This window comes from Nomascus leucogenys, chromosome 8 (assembly GCF_006542625.1).
Source record: "Nomascus leucogenys isolate Asia chromosome 8, Asia_NLE_v1, whole genome shotgun sequence".
Taxonomy (NCBI): Eukaryota; Metazoa; Chordata; class Mammalia; order Primates; family Hylobatidae; genus Nomascus; species Nomascus leucogenys.
In genome coordinates this window covers 90,482,127-90,494,364 of record NC_044388.1, presented here as the reverse complement: position 1 = coordinate 90,494,364, position 12,238 = coordinate 90,482,127, and the positions used below count along the sequence as shown (strand labels likewise).

Below are 12,238 nucleotides of genomic sequence, written 5' to 3'. Positions count from 1 at the left end.
TGGGTTTCCAAGCCTGGCTCTGCCACTTTCTAGCTGTGGGGCCTTGAACCAGCTTCCTAACCTCTCTGATTCTCAGATTCCTCTTCAATGAAATTGTGATGGGAATAATAGTAAAGTAGCAGACAAGTTACTTACCTTCTCTGTTCAGGTTTTCTCATCTCTGAAATGGGGATACTGATGGTTTTGCAGACAATATATTAAAGCACTGGGTGCACCTATTGGTCTGAACATTTGATGATCATTTACCATGTTCAAACTCCTGTGTTGAGATCTGTTTTCGTACCAGATGCCGCTCTTCCTGGCAATATAGAAGGTACAAAACAGATAACACACACAAGATGTTTACAGTACTTAGCGCACTAAAAAATATCACCACCACTGGGAATCTTCTGTGACATCACAAGCTCTGTGTGGGTTTCATGTAAATCCCCCACTGACACTTCACCATACCCCCCCGGGAGAGGACTCTGAGAATTGGAAGAGGAGGTGACCCATCATGGGCACACAGTCAGGGGTCGTGGGACTAGGATTTGAACCCAGGTATTCTGGCCTCCAAAGTGCATGCTTATTGCCAGGGCTCTCGGCTGGCTGCTAACAGAGAAGCACGGCGTACAGCCCAGCATGGTGCTGGCAAGAGCAGGAGTTCAGTAAATGTGCGTTTCCTCCTGAGTTTTTTCCTTGTGGAAATGGCTTTGTAGCTATTTGATGAGAAAACCTAGGCTGCAGCCACCCTGTTCTCTCCTGGGCACACTGTATGCATTTTATTGACTAGATTTCAGGGACAGAGGTGGCACTGGGCACTTTTTCCTTTTTGTTTTTTTTTCTTTTTCCTCTCTCTTATCTCTCTCACCATGCCTTGACCTTTGTCAGGTTTTTATTTTGTATGTCATCTGTGGAAATTCCCTGATAGATAACTGTGACTTCAGTTCAACCCCCATTAGAATAAACTGGTGACTTGTGAAATTATCTCATTGAATGGTGGAGTCTCTGAATTCGTCTACACTGCCTAATCAGCACACTTCAAGGATGAGAGGAGGGTCTCTCTCCTGGGCCTCATGTAAAAGGCTGGGGGTCATTAACTCTGCTGTCACAGACTGGACAAGTTCAAGGGGCATTTTGTTTGGTCATAGGAAACATGTGGAATAGAGGAATTTGTCTAGGCTGTTAAATAAAATGTGTTTCTTCTCCCCATCCCCCCACCCCCACTTTTTTTTTTTTTTTTTTTTTTAAGAGATAGGGTCTTATTCTGTTGGCCAGGCTGGAGTGCAGTGGTGCGATAATAGCTCTGCAGCTTTGAACTCCTGGGCTCAAGTGATCTGCTTGCCTCAGCCTCCCAAGTAGCTGGGACTACAGGTGTGCACCACCACACCTGGCTAATTGTGTTTATTTTTGGTAGAGATGAGTTCTCACTATGTCGCCCAGGCTGGTCTCAAACTCCTGGGCTCAAGCGATTCTCCTACCTCGGCCTCTCAAAACACTGGGATTACAGGCGTGAGTCACTGTGCCTGGTCTCTTTATTTTAATTACCTAACATATATGGACTTAATTGTTTTTCTTTTTTGAGACAGAGCCTTGCTCTCTCACCCAGGTTGGAGTGCTCTGGTGTGATACTGGCTCACTGCAGCCTCAACTTTCCAAGCTCAAGCAATTCTCCTGCCTCAGCCTCCCGAGTAGCTGGGACTACAGGCTTGTGCCACCATGCCTAGCGTGGTGTGTATATATATTTGTGTGCGTGTGTATTTTTTTTCTTTGTAGAGGTGGGGTTTCACCATGTTGCGCAGGCTGGTCTTGAGCTCCTGGGCTCAAGCAATCCACCCACCTCCGCCTCCCAAAGTGCTGGGACTACAGATTTGAGCCACCACGCTGAGCCTGGATTTAATTTTTAAAATTTGAAAACTTCAGAAAAACACCAAAAGACCCTCCCCAAATCAGTAATAATTGTACCCACTCATCTACCAGAAATAATCACTATTGATGATTAGAGTACCCTGTGTGCATCTGTGTATGCATTTATATTGGGAATTCTTCTCAAAGCTGCCATTCTGAGCATCGTTATCTAGCCTACTCGTTACACCAAGCGATGTATGATGACTGTGTTCCCACCTTGATAAATGTTTCTACACTGTGATTTTTAATGATTGCATAATATATCGTAGTGAAGAGGTACATGATTTATTTAACTAATTTCTTATTGTTAGTTTGTTTTTTAATATTATCCATATTGCTGCTTTAAACATCCCTGCACATTCATCTTTAAGCACATTTCTGATAATTCCTTGGGCTGTCTTTCTAGAGGTGGCATTGGCTCGGGGGAGAGGCGCAATTTTAAAGCTTCTGATTAACTGTTGCCAGACTGCCCCTGGGATGGAATTTGTTTTGTATATTCCCTCCCACCAGCGTTTAACAGCAGTTGATGCTCTTCATTTTTCTCCAGCCATGCCAACACTGGGTATTATAGTTCTTTTCCATTTTTGCCAATCTGATAGACAAAAAGGTATCCTGTTTTAATTTACATAACTTAAATAGTGAAGTTAAGCCCCCCCTTTTTTTTTCAAATTACAAAGCTACTTTTAATACTTTGGGGTGAGCACCACAGAAATAAAAAACACTGGGAAGGGGTAACCTTGTCACCCTGGGAGTGACCCAGGAGGAGAGAGGCCACCTGATGGGGGAAGGAAGCACAAAAGGGACCCGCTGCAGACTCCGGGCAGAGGGAAGCCATCAGGGCTGGGACTTGTGGGCCCTGCAGGAGGAGACGTGGGCATGGTGGGACTGGCTCCAGGCACTCAGGCGAAGGGCAGGAGGGTTGGACAGGAAGCACAAAGCTACTTGGGTTCCTGCTGCTTCTCGTTTGCCTTTTTCTGCTTCTGCTGCATGATCTCCGAGTTCCTCTGCTTGCGGGTGGCGGCAGAAAGCCCATCATCTTCATGCTGTCCCTTAACCGAGGCACGCTCTGGTTTTTCATACTCTTTCGGTGGGGAGCTCTCGCTGATTACCACAGGTCATGGTGATGGCAGCGGCTCCAACCTGCCTCCATTGCATCCCCTCATTCTGTCCCACGTTGCAGTGAAGTTAAACTCTTTTATATGTTTATTGTTTGTGTGTGTGTTCATGTATTTACACGTATATATTTTGTGCATAACTGACTGATATCCTATGCCCATTTATCACAAGAGTTTTGCATTTCAGTGTCATCAAATCTTATCATTATTTTTCAGACATTGGCTGAGTAGGTTTTTAGGAAATGGTTGATTAATCCACTTTGAATTCAGATTTTTCATCTGAGCTTGAATTAAATTGGAAGCCCATCACCTTTTCAACTGAGAATTGTCAGAAAGTGATGAGGCACAGGGATATCAAGAGTCTAGGAGGAGACTAAATCCCATCGACGTATCTATTCATGGACTGAGAAAATGATATGGATATAAACAGATATTCCTGATGGATCTCTGTGCTTTGGAAATCCATCCCAGACAACAAAATGCTTCACTGCAAACCCATTGGGGCTCATCTTGAGTGAATATATTTATGATTCTGAGAATTTTGTTCTTCCTTAAAGAAAAAAAAAAGAATAAACAGACAAAACTTAAAAGAACATTTATAAAGCAATTTACTTAAATTATAACAGACTAAAAGCCAGGCTTTGAGGATAATTGAAGAATTGCATTAAAAAGGAATCAATATCTTTCTGGAATCTGTTCTGTCCTTATGAGTTGTTTTGCAAAGGGGTGGACAGCCTATCTGTCACTTTATTGCAAATTTCTTGTAGCATTATTCCCAAGGTCAGGATTTTATCCCTCTCTTTGAAGGTTTATGTTTTTTTCTTTTCACACAGCCTTAACTCACCCAGACATTTAGAAGCAATGACAGTGGAGAGCAGGGACTTTAAAATGTCAGGTCTTTCTTCCAGCCTCTGAGATCCCGGCGTTCCCAGCATGGGAGCAAAGGTTTCCTTCTGCATCCTCACATTGAACCCTCAGAGAAGGTCAGACTCTTAAAGAAAAGAGGGTGGAAGGAATGAACAGTTGGTTTTTATATCTTTTTTAAAAAAACTTTTTCTTTAAATATTCTTCTTTCCTTAAATACTCTCCTTTCCAGCCGTTGGTTTTTAAAAACCTACTTCGTGAGGCCCAAATTAAAGGCATATTTAAATAGAATTAAAGAAAACCAGAAAAGGGGAGAAGACACCCACGTTCCCATCCTTCTAACTGGACATCATATATTTCTCTGCCATCTCCCCTGTCCTTTATCCTTGTGTATTCACATTTCCTCAATTCTCGAATCACCTGCTTCCTTGCATTTCTTTTTGACGTATGTTGTCATTTTGTTTAATGCTCCTTTTGTTGAGCTGCATTTCAGGGATGGGGTCTTGGATGGGTTCACACCAATGCTCTGTGGACCACTCGATTTACCCTGGGATGCAGCAGCTCAAGGAAGCGAGGTGGCCGCACGGAGCCGGAGCAGATGGGCCATGTCGTAGCATGGCTATGTCACAGGTCCTGGCTCCCTGATGAGCACACAGATGTTGAGGATGCTACTGTGAAGCCACAGTTCTTTGAGAAACAGAATTCTTACCACACCATTGCCCAGTTATGTCATCATTCCAAAATAATATAAGAATAACAATTTTTGGACTTTCGTTTAAGAGAATGTTTACAAATGACAGGTGTTCTTAGACCAAACTCAGTAGCTGCAGAGCCTTTCTATAGAGTGGAGGGAGAGAGGTAGGAGGGGAAAGCAGAATGATTGCCCAAGCATCTGTAAAAAGGATCTCCATCTCCAGCTGCATAGAAAAGTTATCTAATTCTAGAAATGTGCTTAGATTTTAGTGTTTATTCACTCAGCAGTGGTTTTATTGAGCATCTACCATGTGAATGGTGTAATTTAACACCCTCTTTAAACTTTACATATCTCATTTGCTTATTTGCTAATACATTTATAATGAAGATTCTTACTTAAGTCAGAAGTAATTGAGTGAGTTAACCTGAAAAGCACTTCATTAAAAAGGTAGAGGAATCAGAAGTGATCTTGGAAAGTGTGTGTGTGTGTGTGTGTGTGCACGTGCATGTGCGTGTGTGTGTGTGTGTGTGTGGTGCCTTTGATAGGAACAGTATTTATATTGAAATTGAATTTTGAGCCCCCTAGCAACCAAGGCAAAAGGAGAAATTAATGGATTATTTCCATTCTACTAGAGAAATCATTGGTCACTTCAGGAGAGGTAAATTTCCTTATTGGTGTTCAGTTCCAAGAAGAAAGCATCCTTTCATTTCTTCACTGTCTCTTTATGTGGAATCTCTTACCATCTCCTATGCTTTCTATTTATTGATACATCTCTGATCAAGCCAGAACAATTTCTTGCCTTCCTGGTCAACTGAGAAGGGTGTAGATAATAAAATAATCATTTGCATAAGTAAGTATGTTGAGTTATGTACTTTCAGGGACAGAGCATCACGTACAAAGGCCTGAAGTGGAAAAGAGCTTGGAGTACTTGATCCTATAAGAAAGCTCAGGTGGCAGGGCTGGAGATGAGGCTGGCCAGGCATCAGGACCAGGCACACAGGCCCAAGATGCACTGTGGGGAGTTTTATAGCAGAAGCAATGGGGAGAGTTTGGGGCAGGGAAGGGCCAGGGTCCACTTACGTTTTATAAGGATCCTCTGGTTGCTCTGCAGTGACTGGGCTGAGAGAGGAGGCTGGGAAGCTGTTGCAGTTAGTGGTCCCTGTAAGAGGTAATTAACACAGATGAAAATGGTACAGATGGAAGGAACTTGGAAGACAGAGTGCTAATTAGGGTTTTACTTTCTCATGACCTTAGAATATGCTACTGGGGCAGAGTCTGCATCACCAATTTCTGTCCTCCCTTAAAGCAGGGCTAAATGGGAAGGGACTTTCCAGTCCATGTGGCTGGACACAGCACCTGCTCAGGGTTCAAGAGCCTAAGGGACTTTCGTTTGTTTACGTCCTGTGAGGCCCACGTCCTTTTTAAAAACCCTCTCGTCTGTCTTGGGCCAAGGTGTAGGATTGGCCTGGTGTTTAAGGGGGTGTGAACCTCCTTAAACTGCTGGTGAGAGGGCAATGGAGAGAAGTGGGGAGAGGGGTATAAAAGCCCTGCCTTTTATTTTCTGTGACCGTGCATAGACACTTCACCACCTAGAATCGCTTTCCTCATCTGTGCAGTGGGAAGAATAAAACGTGACATCATCACTGTAATTTTGCTGTTACTAATGCTACCCACTATTTGCCGAGCACCTCCTGTGCGCCCTGCCCAGTGCAAGATGCTTTGTGCACATTTTCTCATTGGCCCTCATTCAGTTTACATGACAGCTCCATGAGCATAGGCGTTATGGCCCCTTTTAATAGGTGGGGACACTGAGGCCAGAGAGGTTAAGTAACTTGTCTGAAGTCTCATAGCTAGGAAGGGGTTGAACACTGTTTGAGAATGGCTTTCTAGCAACTGTACCTTCCACTGGAAAACCCTTTGAGGGAGTTCGCACCCTAAGACACCAGCAGGTTACCCTTTTCATTTTGGTGCTTTGCAATGCTTTAGGGCCCAAGATTTAGCCCCCAGATGATTGGAAGATAGAGCCAAGATTTGCCTAAACTGAGAGCTTTTTGGAACCTGTGGAAGAAAGCACGAAGGATGCCGGGCGCGGTGGCTCACGCCTGTAATCCCAGCACTTTGGGAGGCCGAGGCGGGTGGATCACGAGGTCAGGAGATCGAGACCATTCTGGCTAACACTGTGAAACCCCATCTCTACTAAAAATACAAAAAATTAGCTGGGCGTGGTGGCGGGCGCCTGTAGTCCCAGCTACTCGGGAGGCTGAGGCAGGAGAATGGCGTGAACCCAGGAGGCGGAGCTTGCAGTGAGCCGAGATCGTACCACTGCACTCCAGCCTGGGCGACAGAGCAAGACTCTATCTCAAAAAAAAAAAAAAAAAAAAAAAAAAAAAAAAAAAGCACGAAGCAGGGTGGATCTCTGCACCAGAGTGAGCACTGCCTTGGGAGAAGGACATTGCGAGGCCTCCACCCAGCCCCATCAACATTGTCAGGGGAATTCAGGTCCTCTGTAGGCCCAGATGGCGTAGTGCTTCCTCCTGCAGGTAGATACAGGAACTACAAAAGGGATAAGGCATGCCCCAGGGGACACCCTGGCAACGAAATGTGATTGTCCATGAATAAAGACTCACTGCCTGTGGCTTCAGGAATTCCATTTTTCTCTAGTTTAGGGAATTAGATGAATGTGTGCTCCAAGATGGCACATACAAGGATGTTCATTGCAGGTGATGGTGCTGGCAAAAAATGAGAAACAGCCTAAATGTCCATTGATAGGAGAATGAGCATTCAGTAGTGCTGTGTCCCTTCCAGGGAATGGGATGGAGTATGGGAAGAGATGAGCTTTATGTCATTGAACTGGTAAGAAAAGATCTTCAAAGTACATTTTTAGTGGAAAAAAAGATGGAGCAGAAAATGTTCAGTTGTGAGTTGATTTATGTAATCAGATGATAAGCTTGTATATGTATATATACGTGTTTATAAAGTACAAGAGCAAGTCAGGAAGGACAGACATCAACACATATCAGTCGTTACCATGGGTGATGGGTTGAGACTTCCACTCTGGATTCTGGGTACTGAGTTCTCTACAGTACCCAGAATTTCTTGTTGTTAGACAAAAAAAAATTTTTTTTTTTTGTATCTCTTACCTAGGTTCCAGGTGCTAAACACTTTATATATATATTGACTAATTTAATAATCAGAACTACCCTGTGAGATAATAACTCTGTTATCTCTTTCTCTCTCTCTCTTTTTTTTTTTTTTTTGGTATCTCTTACCTAGGTTCCAGGTTCTAAACACTATACACACACACACACACACACACACACACACACACTAATTTAATCATCAGAACTACCCTGTGAGATAATACCTATGTTATTTCTGTCTCTCTCTCTCTCTCTTTTTTTTTTTTTTGCCTGGGAAGCTGGGGCACAGATTGGTTAAGTAACTTGCCCAAGGTTACTGTTGGCAGGTGACAGAGCTAGGATGGAATTCCTACAGCGTAACTCCAGGGCTGTGGCTCTTAACCACACTTTCTTCACTTGTCTCTCCAAATTCCATGTGTATCTAATGTGTCTGTGCTCACATTAAAGTGGAGAAGTGTGGTCTGCCTGACTACTGATCTGAAAGAGCACTGCTCTTTCTGTGTCCTAATTTGAACAGATTCCTGAGGCTATCTGGCATATAGAAAACTCATTAAATATCTTGTTCAATGAATGAATGAATGGATGGTTGGCTAAATGAATGAAAAGGAGCAGGGAGAGGTTCTAAAGGAAACAGAACATTTAATGTGCCTCAAGGAATTGTCTTGTCTTAAAGACAATATCACGAATGTGACTCAGAGCCTGTGGTATAGAGGGCAGCACAATCACAGAAGTGTGCTGGATGCTCTTGGAGGACAGAGTCAGCCACAATCTGGGAAGCTTTTCTGGAGGTCGTGGGAAAGGAGCTGAGTGTTGAAGGCAGCGCAGATATATGAGGAAATGTGGATTAAAGAAGGATGTTTCTTAAAAAGAGGAAAGTTGGGGGACACGTGTTTGTGTCCATATAGATTCAAGGTTTAGAGAATTTCCGGGACTTGTGTTTGGGAGAAGGAGCTGGCAGCCTCAGGAAGGGAATTAGCATGCATTTAGTACCTACCATGTGCTAGGTACTGTATACGCAGTTTACAGTTTCTTAAATCTTTACAACAGTTGCTTTTAATTTTATTATTATTTTGAGACAGAATCTCGCGGTGTTGCCCCGGCTGGAGTGCAGTGGCTTGATCATAGCTCACTGTAGTCTCGATCAAGCAAACCTCCCAACTCAGCCTCCTGAGTAGCTAGGACTGCAGGTGCACACCACTATGCCTGGAGAATTTTAAATTAAAAAAAATTTTTTTTGTGGGGTGTCACCATGTTGTCCAGGCTACTCTTGAACTCCTGGCCTCAAGTAATCCTCCTGCCTCTGTCCCCCAAAGTGCTGGGATTGCAGGCCTGAGCTGCTGTGCCCAGGCAACAATTGGTATTTATATACTTATTTATTTAGAGACGGAGTCTCGCTCTGTAGCTCAGGCTGGAGTGCAGTGGTGCAATCTTGGCTCACAGTAACCTCCGCCTCCTGGGGTCAAGCAATTCTTCTGCCTCAGCCTCCTGAGTAGCTGAGATTACAGCCACCTGCCACCATGCCTGGCTAATTTTTTGTATTTTTAGTAGAGACGGGGTTTCACCATGTTGGCCAGGCTGGCCTCGAACTGGTGACTTCAGGTGATCCACCCGCCTCGGCCTCCCAAAGTGCTGGGATTACAGGCATGAGCCACTGCGCCTGACCAGCAATTGCTTTTTAAATATAGAAACAGGCACAGAGAGTTTAGGTAATTTGCTCAGTGTCACACAGCAAGTCATCTGCAGAGCCAGCACCATTGTCCAGTGTGTCTGAACACACAAAGCCCCAGCTAGGCAAGGTGCGGCTGGGAAGAGCAGGCATGCATCATTTTTTCCTCCCTTCTGGGTCACTAACTTGGGTCTTAGACCAGCTCTCCTTCCTGTTGTTGAGTCTCTGTTTCCGAAAAGAGAAAACCTTGCCCTTTGAGGTCTGTACCCTGAAATAAGCTGGGTGACTCATCATTACGTGTCCTTGCTTGAGACTTTTCTGGAATGCCTCTGTTGCACATGCTCCTCAGCACAGTGATCTGATAGTCTTGTGACCTTGAGGTCCACCCCATGCTTGCCTTTGGTGTATGGTTTTGAACACAGAAGCATATGTGTGTCTGCCATGTTAACATATCCCATTAGTCCCCCTACACTGTGATGTGACCCTCTCCAGTCTATTTCTCACTGCTCTGCTAAGCAGAGAATCATGTCAGCCTGGTCTATGATTCTGGGGTTTCAGAACAGGGTTTCAGGTTTTGGCTTCAAAGAGCTGAGTGAGGCAAATTTGCCTCCTGAGAGAATTAATCCAAGTAGCAAGTTATTAAATTTGAAGACATACACATATAATTTACATTTCCATAATCATAACGTGCTGCCGGAATAGTCATCTGGTGATGGATAGTATCTTAGTCGTGCCATCTGCTGGGTCAGATCGAGATTTCTCTATGATTTGAGTTGGTGGAATGCCCCAGGGTCAAGTTTCACCAGTAAACATGTGGTAACGAGCATGGGAACACAGCACTCTAATGACCATCCCTGCATGCGGTGGGCTTTCCCCGGATCTCACAATTTTCCTTTTCAGCCGTAGCTCATTGAATTCCTCAGGGATAGGTATTGTGCTAATAGGGCTCCTCTAAGTAAAGAGAAAGGAGAATGGTGATCTTCATTTTGCAGGAGAGAAAACAGAAGAACACAGAGGTTTGGTAACTTGTGTGAGGTGGCACAGCTAATATGCCATTGATTCAGGAAGGCTGGTGGATCCTGTGGAGCTGTCATGGCTAGAGAGGGGTGTGGTTGATGGAGAGTCACCAACGTGCAGATGGATGTGTTGGATGTGACTTACCACCTGCAGGCAGCTTCCTACGAAGAGCAAGGACACAGCCGTGGCCTCGGAGGGGCAGCCCTCTGGCCTTCAAGTCCTGTCAAAATCTCCTGCTGCTGCTGATAGTGCTGAGTTGGGGTGTGCATCCTGCCATAACTGAGATGCTCCAATTGTCCTTCTGGTGTTTTCTTAAACCCTGTGGAGCCTCAGAGCCCCCAGGCTCTGGATCTGGTTCAGTGACCTGGTAGCAACACCAGCCAGCATAGCTGAAGTGCTCACTGCTGGGATGGGAGAAACTGAGGACAGTTTTCCAGGTCCAGAAGTCAGGTGCCCGTAGGTGCAACCCTCAGCCTGCCTGGAGTTATCCCTGGGTGTCCCATAGCTCCTGATCTCTCTACTTTAATGACCTGTGACCACCATGAGAGCAAATACAGTCTTTCCTTCTAAATACAGCCCTGAATCAGAAAGACATAGAAGTTTAACTTGGGACAGGGTCTTAGCAAACAGGTCCAACCTGCTCATTGCCAGAGGGCAAAACCAAGGCCTAGCAAGGGGAGAAGTAACCCTAGGACACGCACCAAGCTAGTGGCACAACAGGGACCTGCTGGGTCTCTGTCTCACAGGCTCAAGCTCTGCTGCCTAAGGCTACTCACTCTGTAGGCTGCTCTGGTGAGAGAAGTAAAATGAGTGGTCTGGTGCACCTAACGGTGGGTGAGGATCTTGTGATCCCCCAGGTGGCCTGAGCCTCAGGGATCAAGGTAGCAGTGGTGGGTGACTTTGAAAGGCTGGCAGGGTGGCTGCAGGGGAGAAAGCATTACCAGCTTTGTTTAGGAAATAACTCTCCTGTTTAATGATGCCCTTTATAATAAGCAAGCAATGTTTTGTAGAAATGGAGACAAGAAGGCAGTAGGAGCAGAGACTGTCCTCTTCCCCTTCCCTGCATGACCCACACACATTTTAGTGGCGTTAAACAGCAGTGGATGGAGCTGTTGCTGCAGGATTCTGATGGCCACTGCACCAAGACCATATCCCAAAAGCCTGCGTAGATGTTGAAAGTCTGTCTCAGGAATCTTGTTTATCATCAGTTTTGCCAGAAATATAAAAAAGCAGTAGAGGATGATGAATTCTTGCACTCCAAGACCCAGAAAAAGCCCATATTTATCCCTAAAGAATAGTCATTATCAGAGGTAGACGAATGGTCTACGCTTGAGTGGCTGTGTGAGTTTCTAATCTCAGAGTCCTGTGATGGGGAAACTGAGGTACAGAGGGGAAGGAGACCCAGGGCTGGCCTCCTGCTTCCTGGGCTGTGCCTCTTGTACTCCTGAACCCTATGTGTCCCTTCCTATCTTGGGGCTTCAGGGTCCCCTTCTGTAAAATACCAGGGGTGGGCAGCCTGTGGGAGACTCAGTGACTTGGCCCAGGCCCTCTCCGGCGCTGGCTCTCCGTGGTGTTCTCATCAAGGGCATTAACCTCTCCGTTCTCAAGGTTGCTGCTGGCCTATTTATAGAACTGACCAAGAGGATTCTACTGTTGCCGGTGATAAAGAATACAAATGATGCTCTGCGCATTGTTCTTTATTCTTTCCTTCACTTTTTTTTCTTTTAAACTCCTTGGTCAACATTTTGCTACCGCATGGTTTTCGATCTCCATGCAGACATGCTGGGGGAGAGGGGAGTGGGCTCTGCCATTTGCTGAGCTCCTACTGTGTGGCCAAGAAGGCTCTGAACCTTAT

At 45.1% G+C, this 12,238-nt stretch overlaps 1 protein-coding gene and 1 pseudogene across 4 annotated transcripts in view; one reads left to right on the top strand and one right to left on the bottom strand.

Moving 5' to 3' along the window:
* WHRN (whirlin) overlaps positions 1 to 12,238 on the top strand; it is a 104,499-nt gene that overhangs the window by 10,941 nt on the left and 81,320 nt on the right. The gene's annotated exons all lie outside the window — the stretch shown is intronic.
* LOC100595724 lies at positions 2,826 to 3,006 on the bottom strand (annotated as a pseudogene).